Source organism: Vulpes lagopus, chromosome 22 (genome assembly GCF_018345385.1).
Source record: "Vulpes lagopus strain Blue_001 chromosome 22, ASM1834538v1, whole genome shotgun sequence".
In the NCBI taxonomy this organism is placed as follows: domain Eukaryota; kingdom Metazoa; phylum Chordata; class Mammalia; order Carnivora; family Canidae; genus Vulpes; species Vulpes lagopus.
In genome coordinates, this window is record NC_054845.1 from 21,805,341 (window position 1) to 21,826,972 (window position 21,632).

The window sequence follows — 21,632 nt, forward strand, 5'->3', positions numbered from 1 at the left end:
ATAAAGATGTCTATATAGAGCTATTATTCAGTCATTAATAAAAGCAAAATTTGGAAAACCTGAAACCTAAAATTCAACAATAAATAGGGTTTAAAAAACCGTAATATAGGGCAGCCTGGTGGCTCAGCAGTTTAGTGCCCTCTTCGGCCCAGGGCCTGATCCTGGAGACCCGGGATCGAGTCCCACGTCAGGCTCCCTGCATGGAGCCTGCTTCTCCCTCTGCCTGTGTCTCTGCCTTTCTCTCTCTCTCTCTGTGTCTCTCATGAATAAATAAAAATAAAATCTTTAAAAAAAAAACATAGTATATCTACATAGACTGATTACTAAGAAAATATTACAAATAATATCATAAAAAAATAAGGACATTTCCCACACACACAAAAACATATGTTCAGAGTTTATTATTGAATTAAACCATGGGCCAGAAGTCAATGCAAATATGACCCCATTTTTGTTAAAAAGAAAATATACATACAGAAAAAAACAGGAGGAAATACTTCAAAGCGTTAATGGTACTTAACTCCATGGAGTAGGATAATAGAGGATTTCTACTTTCTTCCCTTTGCTGACCTATATTTTTTTTACATCTCCTACAACAAACATGTATTATCTCTGTGATTTACAATTACTGTTTAACACAGAAAATAGACAAATTCTTTAAAAAGATCATGTACAATCCTTTCTATTTTTATAATTTATTAATAATCGATGATGTATAACTTATTAGAAATGGCATTATGATTCCTTGTTGTAAATTTGTACTCCATAAATTAATTAAATGATTAATTTAAAAAAATGATTCTACCATTTGACCTTCAACTCCTGCAACTATGACATTCTTCATAAAGCATTTGGAAAACCATCACCCACTTTATGCATCTATGAGGGGCAATTGCTAAAATATTCACTTAAGTATTTGGGCAATTGCTTAAATATACCATTTACATTTTCATGACGCTATTTCCTAAGATCAGCCTTTTAAGTCTGAAAGTTGGATGCAAGTCTTTCACCTTCATTTGATATTTTCTCACTTCCCCTTAGATAGACAATTAGTAACAAGTGAAACATACATAAAACAAACACCCAGAAGGTGAAAAATTTTCTGGCCATTGCACATATTCATTTGCTACAGAGTCCCTGAAATAGTTCATGATGAAAGCACAACCCATGAAAGACAGTTTTAAAGTCTGCATTTCATTGACTCTATAACTGAAGGTCAGAATTATCATATTGGTATAAAGTAGATGTCAAAACATAGTAATTATAAATAGCTATTTTAATGAGCCACAAACAATAATTTCCCATTGCTTTCATAAAGATTCCTCTGAAATATGAAGGAAAATATTTATATTTACGTTGTCTTAAACCAACAGGATTCCCTCTTAATTCATCAGCAAATTAAATCTCAAAAGCATTATTTTATAATGTTGACACAATGAAAATTAATGCCACATTTATTTCCTGCTAATCACGTCTCTTCTTTAATCATCAGGGATACCCAGCCCCTCAGAAAATGAAGGAAGGCCAACTCATTCAGAAGCATGAGCTTTTTCTCTGTGTTTTCTCCTCATCATATAGGAAATGCTTAGGGACTATTTTTTTCCCTTACATAAGAATTTAGAATGTTGAGTCTGGTCATCCCACAAAGCACACACTTGCTTAGGGAGTCGCATGCACATCTTCGAGTGCCATGGGTACCGTGCAGCACACCACCCCCATGGGGTACCTGAGATACTGGAGGAAGGGTGATGAACACGCACGCACACACTGAATATCTTGTTCCTAAACATTCATATCACCTCAAAGATAATATGGCTCAAATCTAGTAGTTTCACAGAGTGTTGAATATATCTTCCAGAACTGACTGTGCATTTCTATTCTTAACCCCACTTTCTCTCTTATTCTTGAGCCTCTCTTCAATTATGTTTCCATAGACTATTACTGACTTCTAGGATTGTATATAATAATCTCTAATTAAGATGCCTCTATGAACTAGGGATGACAGTAAAAGGGCAATTGGGATCACTGACAGGTTCCATGGGAGTTGGATTTGATTCTAGGAGTAATTAAGTAGGTGTAGGTTCTGGTGGTGAAGCCAAGGCATTTAGTCATGCCAAGATTCATGAACTCCCAGAAATAATCTTACCTCCCTAAGGAAGGTTTAAGTCATTAGCCATGGGAGAGCTTCACAGAGGTTACAATAGAACTGCTCATCTCAGGTTTGTTGAACCCCTAGTCCACAATGACCCTTGAACTCTACCTCCTAAGGCTCATATATCCACGTAGTTCTGAGAGGCATCCAGAGACTAATAGGCGACTGCCGACCATGAAGGCACAAATTAAGGTACAGCATCTGGCTTCCTCCAAACCTCCTCTCTGATGCAGATACATTGCGAAGTAGTACTTCTTCCTCTCATGTCAGCACTGGCATGTAGAAGCTCAGGCTTTTCAGAGAAGCCCAGAGCAAGCTGTGTCCCACCGCCTTCCCCCCTCACTAAATAGCGTCAATGTTGCACAGTCAGATAAAAATAAAACAAAGGTGCAATTTAAATAGTATCCCTTGACCTTTGTTTGTACTTGAATGTCTTCAGAAGCACTTGGGCAGGATAAAGGTGGAGGGCCTCTGGGAAGATCGACTCTCTTTCCCAGAAGTTTCAGAGGACTGGAGCAAGAAGAGTCACTAACAGACTTAACGCCTGAGCTATGGATTCCAGATTTCCTTTCTTACGGAAGGAAATCTCTTGGGCCTTCCACATCCCATGTCATTAGTGAAGAAGAGACCAAAACTCTGGGTTACCCATCCCCCAGACTCTGCTCTGCATCTGGTTCTGGGAGCTACACTGTAACACCCAATCCATCCCTTCCCATTCCTGTTCCCTGCTTTTTCATTCTCCATCTACATAGTATATATCTTACTTTTTGAGTTGCTTGTCCCCACCTCCTCACACGAGTATAACCTCCACACAGGCAATGGTTTTGTTTTGTTTGCTGTTGTATCCCCCACTACCTACAACATGTAGTAGGTATGCATCTATGGTTTTGAACGACTGAGTAAACCCCCAAAATGTGCCTTGGGAAAAATTAAAATTAGACATTTTATTATTTGAGTTAATTTAAATGCAGCTACTTCTGAAAAGTATTAGTCTTCCATTTCATAAGAATTTTCCTATGAAGAGTCTAGGATGCGTTGCATGACGGGAAGGAAGATGTTTATCAGAAGTTTTCTTTCCTACATTCTAACTTTGCTTTAGTTTACCACTAATATTAGTGGTACATATATCAGCAAGAATCACATTGAAGTGATCTAGTAGGGACAGGCTGATTGCCAGGGGAAACCATGTCCAGCTTGCTATTTTACCGCTTTATCATCTTGCCAGGGCCACCTAAAGCTTCTCTTTCTTAAGAACTGGTCACTTTAGTGCAAAATTAATAAAATACTTTAGTCAATATTATCCTTAATGATATGTTTTATCTAACAATAGGGATTGGACTTTTTAATGATTAAAGAAGCTATGAGCGTTGACCGAATATGTGATTTGTCAGTCTTTGGTAAAAACTACTGCGCTTAATGTGAAGACAGGAAACAAATTCAGAAAATGTGACTTGATCCGGGGGCAGAGGGAGAAAACCTGATTGCAGGGGATCATATTTAACTCTAGAAATCAGACTGTGCAACTGGAAACGAAATCAAAGAAGGGTTTACAGAGGAACAAAGGCAACTCGCTAACTAATGTCTTTTCCAGCATATAGCGACCAGGACACTTGCAAGGATCGCCGTGGCTGAGGCAGGAAGCCCTTGCAGTAAGACCTCTGATATTTAAATGTAGCTCTGAGCTGCTTCAAATCAATCTATCAGAAATGTTAAACCTCTTTTGAAACATATTTATGGTTGGATGCCCCTCAATTGAGAAAAGGGAAATGGGAAGTTCCTGCATGCATACTTATTTTGCTTACATGAGCTTCATTTGTATAAGGTGATGGCACAGAGCAGCCATAAACGCTGCTGCTTGTCAGGGTAGATAACCAGCCAACCCTGAGTCCTCCCTTCCTTTCACCCGTCACTTTTATGTGTGCTGCAGAAAGGTCCATAAAGCAACACACCCATCTTCTGGAAGGCTAAGCTCAGTTAGTTTCCAACATCATTAAATAACGAAATGGTTGGCAGTGTCGTATCCAAATCTTGAAAGCCTGCCTCACTCCCAACTTTCTGTGTTAAGATTTAAAATAGGAGCAAGCTGTAGGCACTAGGGACTGAGGTCATGTGATTAAGGTGTGGCGTTCTTGGTTTGGGCCTGCTTTTGACCCATCTGCTTTGACTTGATGGTTTCTTTAAGAGTGGGGACAGATGACAATGAAAAGCAACACAGTAGGAAAGCTGCAGTAGAGGAGAGCATGCAAGCCTTTCGAGCCAGAATTCCTGCAGGTTGAGGGTAAAAAACCACAACAACAAACTTAATTGGTTTCTGTTTTAGCTCCCAATAAATGCAATAGTGAGGTCCCGGAGCTTAGCGAAGCAATCAGCCCCCCATGCAATGTCATCTGAAATGTACCCCCCTTCCAGCCTGCCAAAGCCCGTATCCACATACACACACATTCCTAAACACTTTGATGCTCATGATTTCTTTCATTTCTAAAACTGATGTCACTAAAAATTTGAGCAAAATAGCTGGGAGAAACACCAGGTATTAATGACACCAATTAAGTTACATGTGTTTTCTTAGGCTTATCAGGCAACTAAGTCACCAAACACTGGCCTAATGAGTTTAAATGTGGGGAAGAGGAAAGCTGGGATAGCCAGGAGGCAGTGGGAAGATCCTGGACCAGAGGGAGAAGGCCTCGGACAGGTACCTGATGGATAAGTGAGGGAACAATGAGTCCCAGAAGAGTGAAATAGAAGGAGATGTCTGCTGATGGCACATGCTGAAGGAAATACTTGTCTTTTTCATATATTCTCTCAATAAGTGGTCTAATAATGATAATTAATCTACCAAGAGTAATGCTAGCGTTTATTAAATCTTCATACATTCTAGGTGACTTGCAGATATTAACACATTTCATCTTTACAATAATCCCATAAAGAGGTAACAATAATAATTGCTTATTTTCAAAGGAGCAAACTGAGACTAAATAAATTAGCCTCAGACAACAGCTGGGATTTGAACCCTGTTCCATTAAACTTCAAAGCCGGTAGTGTTTAGGCAATAGTTTTCAAAGTAGCCACCCGCCTCCATCCCGCCCCCACCCTGGGCCAGCAACATTACCATTATCTGGGAACTAGTTAGAAATGCAATTTTCTGAACCCACCCCAAAACTACAGAATTAGAAATTCTGGGAGTAGGACCTGGTATTCTGTATCTAAATCAGCCTTCCAGGTAATCCTGAACCTCAAAGCCTGAGACCCATATATATATTCCCAGGTGTCTGTTAGAGAGTCTGTTCTCTTTCAAAAGAAGGATGGGTGGGAGGAAGGTAAAAGCTGAAATAATCACCAGCCATGTCATCTGAGATAATGTTATACCAGGACAAGAAATACAACAAGGCTTAAAGGGAAGGGTCAGACCACAAAATACCCTGTGGTTAAAGTGCAGCCACTTACAGGTTCGCAAGGATCTAGGAATGGTAAATCCCAATATGGACAAACACAGGTCCCCCAGGGATTAGAAATGATATAGGTGGGAGATACCATAGAGGTGATGGAGGTGATTCTCAGGTCAAGATTGAGCAGACCTAAAGGTTGTAATAACAAAAGTTAAATTCAAAAGGTTTTCAAAGGCAGCAGCAATCACTAGAGAAGGCAAAATAAGGAAAGGAACAATATGGACATAATATATGGATAATTCATTCTTCATCCATCATGTTTGTCTTTACTCATGTGTATGAAATGATTGTTTCAAGTGAATTATTCTTTCCATAGTTATATGGTGACTTTTAACATTTTACAAGCCATAATTATATTTGAGACTATTTTAATCTTTCTAAACAGATGTACTGAGGTCTGACATGAAATGAACTCTACACTTTTAAAGTATATAGTTCACCATTTTGACGTATGCATACCTGTGAAGCCATCACTGTAGTCGAGAAAGGACCCATGTCTGTCACTCCCAAAACTTTCCTTGTGTCCCTCTGTACTTCTTCCTGGCTCTTCTCTGCCACACCCCAAACCAGGCAATCTCTGTTCTGCTTTCAGTAATGACTGAAATTAATACATAAATTTGCATTTCTTAGAACCTTGTATAAATGGAATAACTCAGTATGTACCTTCTTTTGCTTGAATTCTTTCATTCGGCATGATTATTCTGAATTCATCCATATTGTAGTATTTATCAATAGTTTACTCCTTTTTTTATTATTGAAAAGTACTCCATGGGATAGTCATGCCACAGTTTTATCTATCCATTCACTTCTTCATGAACTGGATTGTTTCCAGTGTTTGACTATTATAAATAAAACTATAAACATCCCTAACCAAGTTTTTTTTATGGATATAGACTTAATTTTCTATTGCTAAAATATCTATATGTAGAATGTTGGATGCATAGGTAGGTGCATATTTCACTTTTGTTTTTTAATGCCAAACTTTCAGGGTGGCTGTATTATTTTTCAAATTCCCATCAAAAATGTATATCAGAGTGTTAGTTACTCAACATCCTCACCAGTTCTTGGGATCATCAATCCTGTTTAATTTTAGCTACTCTAATAGAAGTGTATTATTATTTCATTATGGTGCTAAATTGCATTTTCCTAATAACTATCAACCTAATGTTGAACGTCTTTTCATATGCTAATTTCCATTTGTATATATTTTTAGGGGGATATTTGGTTAAATCACTTGCCCATTTTTTTTTAATTAGGTTGTTTTGTATTATTAAGTTTGGAGAGTTTTGTGTATAGAGACAAGTCCTTTATTGGACATAGGCTTTGCAAATATTTCTCCCAGTCTGTGCTGTATCTTTTCATCCCCTCAACAGTGTCATTTGAAAAGAGCAAGTTTTTAATTATAATGAAGTCCAATTTACCAATGTATTCTTTCATGAAGTGTGCTTTTGGTGTTTTACCTAACAAATCTTTGCCAAATGCAAAGTCAAAAACATTTTTCCTATGTTTTCTTCAAGAAATGTTTTACTTTTAGATTTTTACATTTAGGTCTGTGATTCATTTTGTGTATATGATGCAAGGAATTGATTGCAGTTTTGTTTTAATATGTATATCTAGTTGTTTTATTTTTTATCTGTTGTGGGAGTTCGGAAGGAGAGGAAAAGAGGATCTTCAGCAGGCTCTGTGCAGATCTCCATTTCACGAACCTGAGACTATGACCAGAGGCGAAATCAAGAGTCAGATGCTTAACTGCCTGAGCCATGCAGGTGCCCTTGTATCCACTTGTTCTAGCACCATTTATTGAAAAGACTTTTCTTTCTCCACTGGATTGTATTCATAACTTTGCTGAAAATCAGCTGTCCAAATATGCCTAAATACATTTTTATGATTTTCTCAACTCTCCATTTTGTTCCACTGAAGTTATTTTGGCTATTCTAAGTCTTTTGTATTTCCAACTAAATTTCAGAATCAATATATCAGTTTCTACCCCCAAAAAAGTCTATTTTGATTGGCATTGCATTGACTGTATACATTAATTTGAAGATAACTGACATCTTAACAATATTATCTTTCAGTTCATTAACATGGTATGTCTCTCTGCTTATTTAGTTCTTCATTAATCTCTCTCGGCACTGTTTTGTGGATTTTAGTGCACAGGCTTTCCACATCTTTGGTCAGTTTTATTCCAAAGCATTTTTTTCTCTTTTTAAAATTATTATTGTAGTTAGTATGAATTTTTAAAGTTGTTACTTGGTGCTACCATATAGAAATAAAATTATATTTGTACATTGTTCTTAGATCCTGAAACATCCCTAAACTCAATTACCATATCTTGCTGCCTTTCTTTCTTTCTTTTTTTTTTTTTTTTTGACAGTCCACTGGACTTTCTTTTTCTTTTTTTTCTTTTTTTTTTTTTGGACTTTCTATATAGATATTTATTCTTACATGTAAATATACTTCTATTTCTTCTTTACCAATCTGGATGCTTGTCAGTTCTTTTTCTTATTACATTTTCTAGAACATCTCATATAATGTTGAATAGAAGTACTGAAACCATACAGTCTTGTGCTATTTGAATGTGAAAGGGAAATAATTTGGTCCTTCCCAATTGCATATGATTTTACCTGTAAGTTTTTCATAAATGCCCATATCAGGCTGAGAATGTCATCTTTTACTCCTACTTTGCCAAGAGATTTTATCTTTTGGGTTTTGTTAAGGGCTTTTTCAATATCTATTAAGATGATCATTTAATTTTTTTATAGTTTTTAGTATAGTGAACTACACTGATTTTCAAATATTAAGACAGCCATGCATTCCTAAGATTTGGTCATGCTTTCATATATAGTGGAATTTGATTTGCTAAAATATTTTTTTCCTTTTTTTTTAAATTTTTATTTATGATAGTCACAGAGAGAGAGAGAGAGAGAGAGAGAGAGGCAGAGACATAGGCAGAGGGAGAAGCAGGCTCCATGCACCGGGAGCCCGACGTGGGATTCGATCCCGGATCTCCAGGATCGCACCCTGGGCCAAAGGCAGGCGCTAAACCGCTGCGCCGCCCAGGGATCCCACTAAAATGTTTTTTTTTTTTTTTAAATATAAGTTTATGAGATATGTTGGTATGCAGGATTTTTATCCCTTCCTTCCTTTCCTCCTTCCTCTCCTTCCTCTCCTTCCTCTTTTCTTTCTTTCTTTCTTTCTTTCTTTCTTTCTTTCTTTCTTTCTTTCTTTCTTTCTTTCTCTCTCAGGTTTGGGTATTAAGGTATTGCTGCCCACGTAGGATAAGTAAGGGAAATATTCCCCCTTTCTCAATTTTCTGGAAGAGCCTGTGTAGAATTATTATTAACTTTCCCTTATTTGTTTGGCAGAATTAATCAATGGCTTATGAAATTATCTAAGCTGGTTATCTCTATGGCCATGTTTTTAAAACAAATTTATTTAATAGATACAGGATTATTTGGGTTATTGAACCTTGAATTAGAATTGAAAATTTATTTCTTCAAGGCATTATATTTTCTCTAAGTTGCTGAATTCCTAATCATAAAGTTGTTAATAATGCCTAACTATCTTTTTAATATCTTAAAATTCTGTAGTTATTCCATCTTGTTCCTGATATTGGTAATTTCTCCTTTCCATGGTTGTTTTTTCCTTATTAGTCTGGTGAGAGTTTTACCATTTTTATTTTCTTAGATAATGAATTTGGGGATTTATTGATCTTTGCTAATATTTTTTTTTGTTTTCTATGTCATTGATGTCTGCTATAGTCCTTAAAGTCTCCTATCTTCTACTTACTTTGGGTTTACTTGCTCTTCTTCTTATGGCTTCTCAAGGTACAAGCTGGCATAATCAATTTGAGAAATTTCTCCTTTTCTAATATAGGTGTTTTCTATAATCAGCCTACTTTCTACTTTAGCATCACCTGCCAATTTTGGTACATGTTTACATATCCACTAAATTGAAAATGGCTTCCCAATTTCCTTTTTGATTTCTTCTTTGAACCATGAGTTAGAGTATGCTAGTTTCCAAATAGTGGACATTCCCTAGGTACTATTTGTCACTGATTTCAGATTTAATTCCACAAAGATGAAAGAACACGCTTCTACCACTTGAATTTTTTATATTTATTGAGATTTGTTTTATGGCCAACAATGTACCTTATCTTGATAAATATTCCACGTGTACCTGTAAAAAACTATCTTTGAGTAGTCTGTACCTGTAATTACACCAATATGATTGATATTAAGTGTTTCAGATCCTTACTGACATCCTGCCTACTGTTTTATCAGTTACTGAGAGACAATTATTGACACCTCTGATTATACTTGGATTTGTGCATTTCTTCTAGCAGTTCTATTAGCTTTATTTCATATACTTTGAAACTCTTATTATATGCATCAATATTTAGGATTCATTATGACTTCTTTATAAATTGACTTCTTTATACCTATTAAATGACATTCCTCATACCTGATATTATTTGCTCAGTAACCTTATTTTGACATTAATACATTCAATCTGCCTTTTTTGTTGTTGTTGTTAGTGTTAGTACGCTGCATCTTTTCCCATCATTCTACTTTTATCTATTTGTGTTTGTATATCTGAAGTCCTTGTCTGGTAGGCAGCATAGTGTTGGGTATGCTTTTTAATATCTGCATTCTCCCATCCAAGTACTAACCAGGCCCGATCCTGCTTAGCTTCCGAGATCAGATGAGATCGGGTGCGTTCAGGGTGGTATGGCTGTAGACATATCTGCATTCTAATTGAGGTATTTAAACCATTTATATTTAACTATTGATATATGGTAATGTTTAAATCTATCATATTGATTATTTTTCTAATAATCCTTTTTCTTCCATTTCCATCTTCTTCAGAATATTTTATGACTGTATTTTATTCTTTACTGGGTATTTAAACTATAATTATTTTGTTGTCTTATTGGTTTCTTTAGGCTTGTAGTATATATCTTTAATTCATCAGATTTGACATTCATGTAATATTAGCTCACTTCTGGTATGGTATAAGAATCCTAAAAATGGTACACTTGAGGGGCACCTCCGTGGCTCAGTCATGTAAGAGTCTGCCTTTGGCTCAGGTCATGATCCCAGCATCTGGGGATCAAGTCCCGAATCCAGCTCCCTGCTCAGCAGGGAGCCTGCTGCTTGCCTTGCTCCTGCTCTCTGTCAAATAAATACATAAAATCTTTTTTTTTAATACATAAAATCTTTAAAAAAAAAATGGTACACTTGAATTTAAACCTCCTGACCTTTGTAAGACTGTGGCCATATTTTTTACTTTTACATATGTTATATACCCTACAATACTTTGTTTTTTATTTAAATTGTAAGTCATCCTTAAGTGAAATTTAAATAATACAAAATTATATATATATGTATAAAACACATGCACACTCATCATTTTCAATGCTTTCCATTTCCTTTATGTAAATCAATATTTTCATCTAGTATAGCTTTTCTTCAATCTGAATGAATTTTTAAATTTCTTATAGGGCAAGTGTGTTGGTGATTTTTTTCAGATTTTTCATGTCTAAAAAATATTTAATCTTTGTTTTTTTAAAGATATTTTCAATGGTATATAATTCTTGCTTGATAGTTGTTTTTCTTTCAGTACTTTGAAGATATTGCTCCACTGTCTTCTCCCTTGACTTTTTTTTCTGACAAGATATCAGTCTTCTCTTACTTTTATTCCCATAATTGCAAGACATTTTTTCCCAACTCCACTCCCAGCTGCTTTTAAGATTATTCTCCATCACTATTTTTGCGCGTTGTGATTATTATGTGACTTGATGTAGTCTTTTTAGTGTTTCTTATGCTTATGATTTATTAATCTTCTTATGCCTATAGGTTTACAGTTTCCACCAAACTTTGAAGTTTTCTAGCTCATTTTTCAAGTATCTTTTCTCTCCCCAACCTTTGAAAACCCCAATTATACATGTATAAGCTGCAGAAAATTGTCCCACACTTGATGTTCTGTTCGTCTTTTTAAATTTTCTTTTCTTTCTTTTCGCATAGTTTCTACTGTTAGCTCTTAAAGCTTACTAATCTCCTGTGCAATGTCTTATTTGCCAATAACCATATCCGCACTTTGTAGTTTTCATCTCTAGAGGTTCCATTTGTGTTTTGTTTTAGGTTTGGCTTTGTTTTCCTGATTTCTACTTAAAGATTTTGAATAGATGTAATGAAGTTATAACTGTCTTGATGTTCTTTTTTCTGTTTATTCTAGCATCTGTGTTAGCTTTATATCTTTTCTATTGATCACTTTATCTCCTTATATGAATCATATTTTCATGCATCTCTTCATGCCTGATAATTTTTTATTGACTGTCAGACATTGCAAATTTTACCTTGTTGGGTGCTGGACATTTGTTTTTCTATAAATATTTTTGAGCTTTGTTACAGTACAAAGTTAAGTTACTTTGATCCTTTTATCTTTGGCTTTTAAAGAGTGTTCAGCAGGACTATAACAGGGCTTAATCTAGGCTTATTATTTCCCACTAAGGCAAGAAATATAGAGTACTGTACCCAATACCCTATTAATCATAAGGTTTTCCCATCTGGCTGGTGATGACTGGCACTTTACCCAGCCCTGTTTCCTGGTGGTCCTTCCCCTAGCCTTGGGTAGTTTCCTCACATACATATGCTGATCAATACTCAGCTGAATATTTGAGGGAAATGATCTGCAGGTCTCTGTAGTTCTGTCTATGAGCATCTCTCTCCTCACTAGTACTCTATCCTGCAAACTCAGACTGCCCTGGTCTCCCCAAGACCTGAACTGTGTAGATTCAACTCTGGGAAGTTTCACAACCTAGGGGTATGACCTAGAAATTCTGAGGGTAGAAACATTGAGCAATCATAGAGCTTCCTGTATTTGGTTCCCAGCTCTCAAGGATCACTGTCCTCCCTTGCATAATATCCAGTGTCTTAAAAAAAACACTATTTATATACTATTTTTGTTTTTCATTATTTCTATTGGGAGTATAAATCTTTTTTTAAAAAATTATTTATTTATTTGACAGAGAGAGAGAGAGAGACCAAACGAGAGAGAAAGAACACAAGCAATGGGAGCAGCAGGCAGAGGGAGAGTAAGAACAGGGAGCCCGATGTGAGGTAGATCCCAGGACCCTGGGATCATGACCTGAGCCAAAGGCAGACGCTTAACTGACTGAGCCACCTTGGTGCCCCCGGGAGTGTAAATCTAGCCAGTTACTGTATCTTGGACATAACTGGAAGAACATAGTTTAATTTCATAACTCATATTTCCCAATAGAAACCTAGGCTCATTTAATCTCTGCCTTTCACAGCAATGCTGAGCAATTCATAGCTAAATAAATTAGAATAATAATATTCATTGCCCCCATAATAAGTGCCAAATGGTTTTCATTAAAGAGAGTACCTACTATGTCTTAGCCATTTTGCTAGTTTACACAAATTATTTCTACTCTTACCATATTATGAAGTTTTTACCTTTTTTTTAAAATTTTACCTTTTATATAAATGGAGGAAATTAGTTTTAGGGATGTGAAATAATGTGGCATATATACAGTAAATGATTATTTAGTTTTTATATCCAGATTTATCTAATTCAAAAACTTCATACCTTTCATAGTGCTATGGTTATTATTTACTATAAAATATAAACAGAACATTTAATAATGGATTTTCTAATTATACTTCCCAGCTAAGGACATTAAAACATTTCTAACTTACCACCTTAAAAGATTTAGCTGACTAGCAGAATTTAAAAAGAGATTTTCTGTAGATCAGCAGGGAAGGAAAATTTATATTGCAAGAATGAAAGTGATAAAATGGAAAGAATATAAAGTGGTTAATTTTATCACTCAGTTTAATGCCAAATACTGAGAATAAGAATTTGCAGAAGAGAAGGGGACCCAGAGATGCAGAAATCCAAAGGAAACTCAGAGAAGGAAATTGGTTCATTTGGCAAACCACCAAACAGCATGATTACTGACTGAATAACAGAACTTTGAGACTCTTAAGAAGCTATATTATTCTGGTGGTTTATAAACCTCCCTTCTCGAGTGTTGAAGATAAAAGTTCTTTAAAAATTAATATTACTAATTTCATCTTCATTAAAGGTATCAAATATTTTTTACTTAAAATTATTTCAAAAATTAATGTTCTTTATGTTAGAAGACACTCTCAGATCTTGGTTTAATTATTTTAAGTAAGTAAAAATTCAATTAATATTTTCAGTACAAAAAATAATCATTTTTTAAAACTTCTATGTTATTGTAACTGTTACAAAACATCAAATAATTACATTGTACTACTGAAATGATGAAAGATCCGCAAAATACAATGAAGCCAAACAAACATCCCATATGTATTGCGCAAATAATTATCAAGTAGTCAGGAATGATCAATTAGCTCTAATGCAATCCATGCAGTCAACCATAATAACGTCACATGAGAAGTGGGTATAATGTCTATGGCTATCATGGGTACAGTGTTTATGAGAATATGAAAAAAAAATCTATACAGCATTTGAGATTTCTATATTCCCTTAGGGATAACTGAAAGTAAAGTAGCATTGAAAGGCATTAGGGAAAAAAAATTTTCAGAACTACTCTCCATTCATTACAGCTATTTAAAATTTCCTACACTGAGGCAAAATGTAAACTTTAAGACTGTTTCATTCCTATTGAAGAGAAGCCTAAGAAAGAATCTTGACTGTACAAATGAATACTCATGATAAGATTTTCTTTACAGCATGGTTGTAAAGAATAGAAATGGAACTGATTTTCCCTATGTCTCAGCATTCTTCAAGCATCCAAGGAGCTTAGAGCCAACTCTTTTAAACATGGTTTGACTTTAAAAAAAAAAAAAAAGAAAGAAAGAAAGAAAAAGGAAAAAGGAAAAAGGAAAAATGGCAACAATGATGTTACATGTGTGTCCTCAAATGAACTCTCAACATATGCAAAACATTATGGTGACAATGTGAATACAGATATGGAGCTATTACAAAATAGATATTGCTGTAAGAAGAGGGGCAGACTGCAGACTCTTTCCTGATTATTTTCTAGATAAATTATAGAGGAATAGAACTTTAAAACTGAAAGAGACCTTGAAAATCATTTGATATAAATCTTGTATTTTGCAACTGAAGAAAGCCCAAGGATGAAAGGTGGAGGTGAATTGTTCAAAATACTACAACAGAAAGAATTAGAACCCAGCTCTGCTCAGTCTGAGAGGACCGTGTTTTAAACCAAATAAGCACATATTCTGCATGTATTCTGCATCTCATAGGTATCAGTTGGTTTGTTTTCATTTAACAGGAATGCTTGTACATTTTTAGGACAAGTATTTTATAGAATTTAATTTGTTTTTATATGCTGCTGGGTGTTGAGTGCCAATCAAATGATTCTTAAGGTTACTTTTATTTCATAAGTACCTGTGCACCTACAAGTGAAAATATGTGGTTAGAATGGTAATGGAAACATTTATTAAAGACAACTAGGGGATTGGGACGCTTGGGTGGCTCAGCAGTTGAGCATCTGCCTTCAGCCCAGGGCGTGATCCCGGGCTCTTGGGATCAAAGTCCCGCATTGGGCTCTCTACAGGGACCCTGCTTCTCCCTATGCCTGTGTCTCTGCCTCTCTGTGTGTGTCTCTCATGAATAAATAAATAAAATCTTAAAAAAAAAAAAGATGACAACGACTAGGGGATCTGGCATGTTAATAGGTTTGGGAAACACCATGCCCCAGGGCCAACATAAGGAAGGAAGGAAGGAAGGAAGGATGGATTGATTTCACCTTACTTCCTAGAAAAAGAGATCTCAGAATTTTTTACTGAAATGTTGAAAAATAGCTGATGAGAGTTTCTTTTTTAGCATCCATATCTGTCCAGTGGCATGTTTTATTATTGTCATGATGAACATTTTCCATAGCACAATAAAATTAAAATATCAACTTTTTGTGCTCAGTTTAGCAAGTATTTTTGGCCCTCCTTCATTTAGTTGACACATATTTATTGAGTACCCACTGTGTGCCCTGCATTGTACCAACTGCTAGAAATAAAATGGTGACCAAGATTAGTCCATACCTTCAAAAAATTTCCAGCTTTAAGAAAAATCCAGGCAAACAAACAAGCAAAAAGCAATTAATTGCTATTTCAATACATTCAAAGAAAATTATAGCAGAAAACCTGCTAAAGAGTGCCTTAAGGGAGAAAAATAAATAAATATAACTTTAAGTCACATTGGTTATATTGGAGACAATCAGTTATAAGTAACCAATATGGGGCAATCTATTGGTCCTTATGCTTTCCCTTCTGCAGAATCTTTGAACTATTATGTCCACTAGTTTGAGCACAGCTGAAAAGATTGATTTCATGTGCTTATAACTTAATAAATGTTTAAAACCTTTTTATTGGTGTCTGGTTGTGTAGAAGATTGATAGAGCATTAGAATTAGCAGATCAAACAGATATTTGTGCTACATGCTGCTCTGTAGTCCCATGATAAGAAAGAAAAACCTGATAGAGAATATAGGAAAAATAATAAAATACAAACTAAAGGTTAGAGTTTAGGAAATTATGATATACAAATTAGAAAGTTTTTTGAAAATTTCCATGACTTTGTTTCCTTCTCTTCCCTTCCACACCACTTGAGATCCTTCAATCATCTTCCCTCTGTTTCTCTGACAGTCCTAACAACTTAAATCATCTATAATTTCATTTAAAACATCAGCAGGTAAAGAAAACTCTAATTTCAAATGATCGTATCTGTGATTTGTTCTTTTAATTGTTAAAACTTGAAAATATTGACTTCCCCTGTTGTTTCAGGGACTTCAACAGCAAATACCTAAAGTCTTTTAAAAGACTCTCCATAGGAAAATAAAAGTATTTGCTTATCAAAAACTAAGTAAGCAGAAATAACAGAATCTCACTTTGTAGCTCCCTATTGATTCAGCTGGTCAGCATGTTATGGACAAATTAAGATTAGGTTAGAAGTTAAGTTCAAGGTCATACATTAATGAAATATATCCTCTTGATTAAAAACTACCTATTTCCCCACAAAAATTTTCAAAGGTTGTCTCGGTGATTTCTCAGTAATTTTATTGTTTGTAAAAATGTCTCAGTAATCTTCCCAGCATGAGGAAGATGGCATTATCCAGATTGGCCATGCTCTAAAATGAATTAATTCCTGGAAACCTACTGTAAGAAGATATGTTTCAACATCTAAAGCCCCTGACCCCTTAGAGATTGCAGGCTCTTTACTTTGCATCTCATGGGTATATAATTATGTATAATTTTGAATAAAAGACGAATGTTATTTATAAGTAGTCATTAGAAACTAAAATTGATAAGTATGTGAATAAATATGTTAGGGCAGGAATGGGAAAGTAGGCATTGTACTTTCATGTACTATAGGGTGAGTAGGTGAGATGAATGTAAAACTGGAAAAGGTAAAGTTGCCTGTAAAATGGACATTCATTGGGCAACTAGGTCACTTACTATATACATATCATCTCATTTAATCTTCCCAACAGTCCTTTTACAGATGACACTGAGACTCAGAAACTGAATTATCATGGATCTCATGGCAGGAAAGTTGTAAGCATCTATATTCACTAGTTCCTGTCCTAAGCCCATGGACTTTGGACATGTGCTCTACGAACAGATTTCCTAAGTATTATAGTGTCATTCATATGTTCCATTAATAAAGGTTAACATAGAACAGAAAACTGAAGCTCTACAACAAACTCATGGGACCCTATAGCTTTTAATACCATAGATGTGCTCTGCACTCTACCTTTAGCTTCCATATTTTCTCTATCTGCATTGGGTGAGGACTGGTTGCAAATGACCAAAAGACCCAGTTCCAGTTGACATAAGCTAAAGAGATTTACCCAACTGAAAAATCCAAGGGGACTTCACTCTAAATGAATCAGGGGACTCAGACAATCTGAAGATTTGATTTTTTTTTTTTTTTTGGTCATTTCTCTGTTCTCCATTTCTCTTGTTGGTTGCATTTTGAGGCCCTTTGTGGTGATAACATGGCTGCCGGCAGGTTCAGGCTTACTTCCTTGTATGTGTATATCTAGTGGAGGAAAAGGGAATGGATAGATCTTTTACATAATATTTAGTGTGTCTCACATTGACCTGAATTGAAAATAAAAAGATTCCTGCACAATAAATTATGATGCTCAATGCCAGGCTGAAACTACATTCCCATTTCTAAATTTGACAGTGGAAACACCACCACTAGAGCCACATGGTAGTGAGTGTGGGTATTTTCCCAAGAAAAATAGGAGGGCTATACTCAGAGAAAAAAAAAAAGTAGTATTTCCTAAATGTCAGAAAACATGACATTTCCACTATAGTTCAGAATTAGGAAGAAAACAGAAATATTTGCTATAAAAAAGTCTGCGGGTACATGCTCCAGAACTATTGGTGTTTGCCAATAACACAGACAAATACATTATGGATAATTCAAGAACAAGCAAACTTTATATAAAATATAACGTAGTCATGTTACTACATGTTCAACTCATACCTAATGGGAACCACCTTTGGATACAAGGAATTCTGATGCAGAGCATCACCCAAAAAACAGGCATCAAATTGAAGAGACCTAGAATACAAGTCTTTCCTTTAACAGACTAGCATCCCATGTCACCATCGTGGTAATAATGTCGTCAAAATAGATGTTCAGAACATCTATTAGATTTCATGAGAAATCTTGCATTTTTAATGTCATCACTTTGTTGAACATTCATATAGAAATATACACAGAGATACTCCTAGTTTATGAAAAGCTTTGGATGTCTTGAGATTGGGTGGGATAGCATGGAGTTTTATAATTTTGGTGCCTCAAAAATTAGCCCACTTTTGTTTTTCCTGTTACCTTTGGGAAACATGGTCAAGGTCAGGAGATAATCTGTATCTACGGGACATGAGCAAAGATAAAGAATCATTTTGGTCGCATTAGCATGTGTCTAGGTGAGCTAATCAATGACAAACATCTTCCCTGACACTATATAGGAAAAGAGCTTAATCATCACAGACACCTCTGGAAAATGTCATGACAGTCTGAAGATTTTATCCACGAGAGACAGGATAGTCCATGAGTTTCAGATGAACATAATCTGTATCAGTATAACCCAATTTCCAATAATATTTTTATCTTATTGTCATCTGCATTGCAACACTGAAAGAAAAATTGAAAGAAGAAAATATTTTACTGTCTACATAGAAAGCAGAACATTTTCTTCACTTTGTAAGAAAAGAGGCTCTTTCACACATAGAAACTTACTGACCAGCTAGCCTACAAGAAGGGAGGTAGTATGGCATGCTAGGAAGTGATGAGGATGTACCATATGAGGACTGTAGTTCAATTCCATTCGCAGCATGACCTTGAGCAAAGCACTTCATCTCTGTAGAGCTCCATTGTCTCACTTGCAAAATGAAGCCAATAAGACCTGCCCTGCCTGCTTCCTGAGTCTGCTGACATTTAAATGTGTATGTTAAGTATTTTGCCAAATATGACCTATAGGAAGACAAAAATGCATACTTGTAAAAAAATATATTACAACATTTGAAAGGAAAAATGCTTCCCATTATTGTGTAAGCAAACCATTCATTTTGTTCCCTGATCTTTCTTTTTCAAAACCATCAAGACCATTGTGTAATATAGTGAAGTGGTTTTGGACGGAGCTTGTGGCAATAGAGAGACCAACTCTCCAATGCTACTTTGTGAGACTCTGACCCAGCTTTTCAACCTTTCAATACCTTAGACTCCCCATATATATTGGGGAAAAATTATGTGGATAAAATGAGATAATGTAGGTAAAATGCTTTGCATAGCATCTGGCACATAATAAATGCCAGCAATTTATTGTGTCTATTCTCAGAAAGGTTTGTGATTCTATTTTCCTTAGGCTTGCTTCTCCTGGCTTCCCTTCCTACTCAGGTCTCTACGATTGCCAAAATAGCTCAACGTAGTGCCAAGCAGGACAGATAGCTTTGGCTCATTGTGGAAACTAAAGAAATACAGGGATAAATGGAATTTGGTTTGGGAAGAGCATTCTCTCTAGCACACGGTGGTCTCCCCAAGGCCCTTGAGTTGATGCAAATTGCTTGTAACTATATATCAAGCTACCTATCTGGTCTCCAGAGACGCCTTTTTGAACACTTTACATTATGTGTGTAAAAGTCCTCCTCTGGCTATTGGACCCAGACAGCTTCCCAAACAAATTCTTTGTTATACATCAATGAGACATCACAAAGAAGGTGTCTATTGAGAAGTTATAGAATTATAGCCTAAATGGCTGTACACCATCGGACCAGCCATGACCAATTTAAATGCCCAACGGAGTGAGGCAAGTAACATAAATAAGAGAAGTAACATAACTAAGAGAAGTAGGGCTTGTATTCTTTCGACAGGGACTCTCCTTATTAGCATATCCAAACCACAAAGAGGGCCGCCTAGGTGGCTCAGTCTGTTAAGCATCAACTGGTGACTTTGGCTTGGGTCATGGTCTCATGGGGCCTGGGATGGAACCCCCACGCTGGGCTCCAAGTCTTCTTAAAATTCTCTCCTCCCCACCAACTGGTGCCCTCTCTCCCTAAAAGAAATAAGTAAATCCTTAAAAAAAAAAAAAAAAGACAGTCTTCATTTCTAAAAGAAGTATACTCTTTCCATATATTTTTGAAACCTATTAATGTCTTGACTTTTATTTTTTCCACTATAGACAGAGATGTGGAAACTGGAAAATATACCCAAACCATAAGAAAATCAACAACAAGCAAAGTGGAACTAGCAGTTAGCCCCAGTGTGAGGGAGAAAATAGGAAGAGACTAATGGAAGAAAGCTCATGCCATTTGAAACAGAGACACCATTCGGCTCTGGTCAGTTCTGCTATGTAAGAATGTGAAATTGGTATTAAATCTTAGCAATTTTTGAATGAAAGCCAGAAATCTGATTTTTAAGTGAACGTCCCAACTTTTAGTGTTGGCTCCAAAAAAAGTTTAAAAACATAATGCAGGCCAACAAAAGAATATCTGTAGGCCAAATATGGCTTTGAGATTGCTGACAAGTCCAAGAGCTCCTGTTGTAAAAAAGTAACTGCTCATGACTTGCCCAAGGTCACACTGATATTGGCAGAACCTGAAGTTGATCGGGGATCTCCTGATCCCCCAGCCCAGGAAAATCGGGCTGCCTTCTCACGACTAGACCAGCCACAATATTGTTGATGGTGAAATACATGAAAATAAAACATAGCTATTAAATAGATGTGTTCTTATTCTTCCTCCACTGTTTTTCCTGAAGAGATGTCCCCATTTTCTCATGTATTATCCAGAACATGATAAAAAAAAAAACCCTTTTCTCCTTTCTTAGTGTGATAATAATTCTCACACCCACTGAAAGCAATCTTCTGCTTGATAGCTAATGTCTTTGTAGATTTAAGAAAATACACTGCAGCCAACATGCAGAGAGGTTTGGTACAAGATGCACATATTGTATCATTTGAATCAATATTTTCAATGATATATATTCAGAACAAGTCATGCACATTCTAACTGCTAGCTTGCATAGTTTTTAATACCCAGTGTGAAACTTAGAGGCCACATATTGACATTCTGGTCAAAATGACAGTTTCCATACAGCATAGCAATTGCAAAAACACTCATTTGGTTACAGATCAGGACATCAAATTTCAAATACTAATAATAAAAAGAAATTTTTCTTGGACATAGTACAGCTAATTTGCCCAGCCTTTTGTGCTTTAATGCACCGCAGGTTTAAACTAAAGAGATTACCTGTGGTTATCTGGTAAGCTAATGCCACCCAACCCAAGAGCTATATGACAGCAGGTGCTGAATAGCAAATTATTAGGTAGTGGGGAAACAGTGATTAAAACCTGCAGCTGGCCTCGTTACATCCATAATTATATTTATTCAGCACATTTGGAAAAGAAACCACATTTCCCCCTGCCTTTCTCGTAAGCATGCTCTTTCTCTTTTTCCTTTTGAGCTATTGAATATTTTTGTATTTCAT

General features: G+C 35.8%; 1 protein-coding gene and 1 long non-coding RNA gene across 3 annotated transcripts in view; one reads left to right on the top strand and one right to left on the bottom strand.

Moving 5' to 3' along the window:
• LOC121480656 overlaps positions 1–21,632 on the bottom strand; it is a 163,751-nt gene that overhangs the window by 86,621 nt on the left and 55,498 nt on the right. The window contains exon 1 of one of the 2 annotated variants that reach the window (XR_005985040.1): positions 6,058–6,176. The exons of the other annotated variant lie outside the window; for it this stretch is intronic. This is a non-coding gene — a long non-coding RNA (uncharacterized LOC121480656). Of the gene's footprint in view, positions 1–6,057; positions 6,177–21,632 lie in introns of those variants that run through there. 2 annotated transcript variants of the gene reach the window in all.
• VWC2L (von Willebrand factor C domain containing 2 like) overlaps positions 1–21,632 on the top strand; it is a 150,595-nt gene that overhangs the window by 34,406 nt on the left and 94,557 nt on the right. The window lies entirely within an intron of this gene.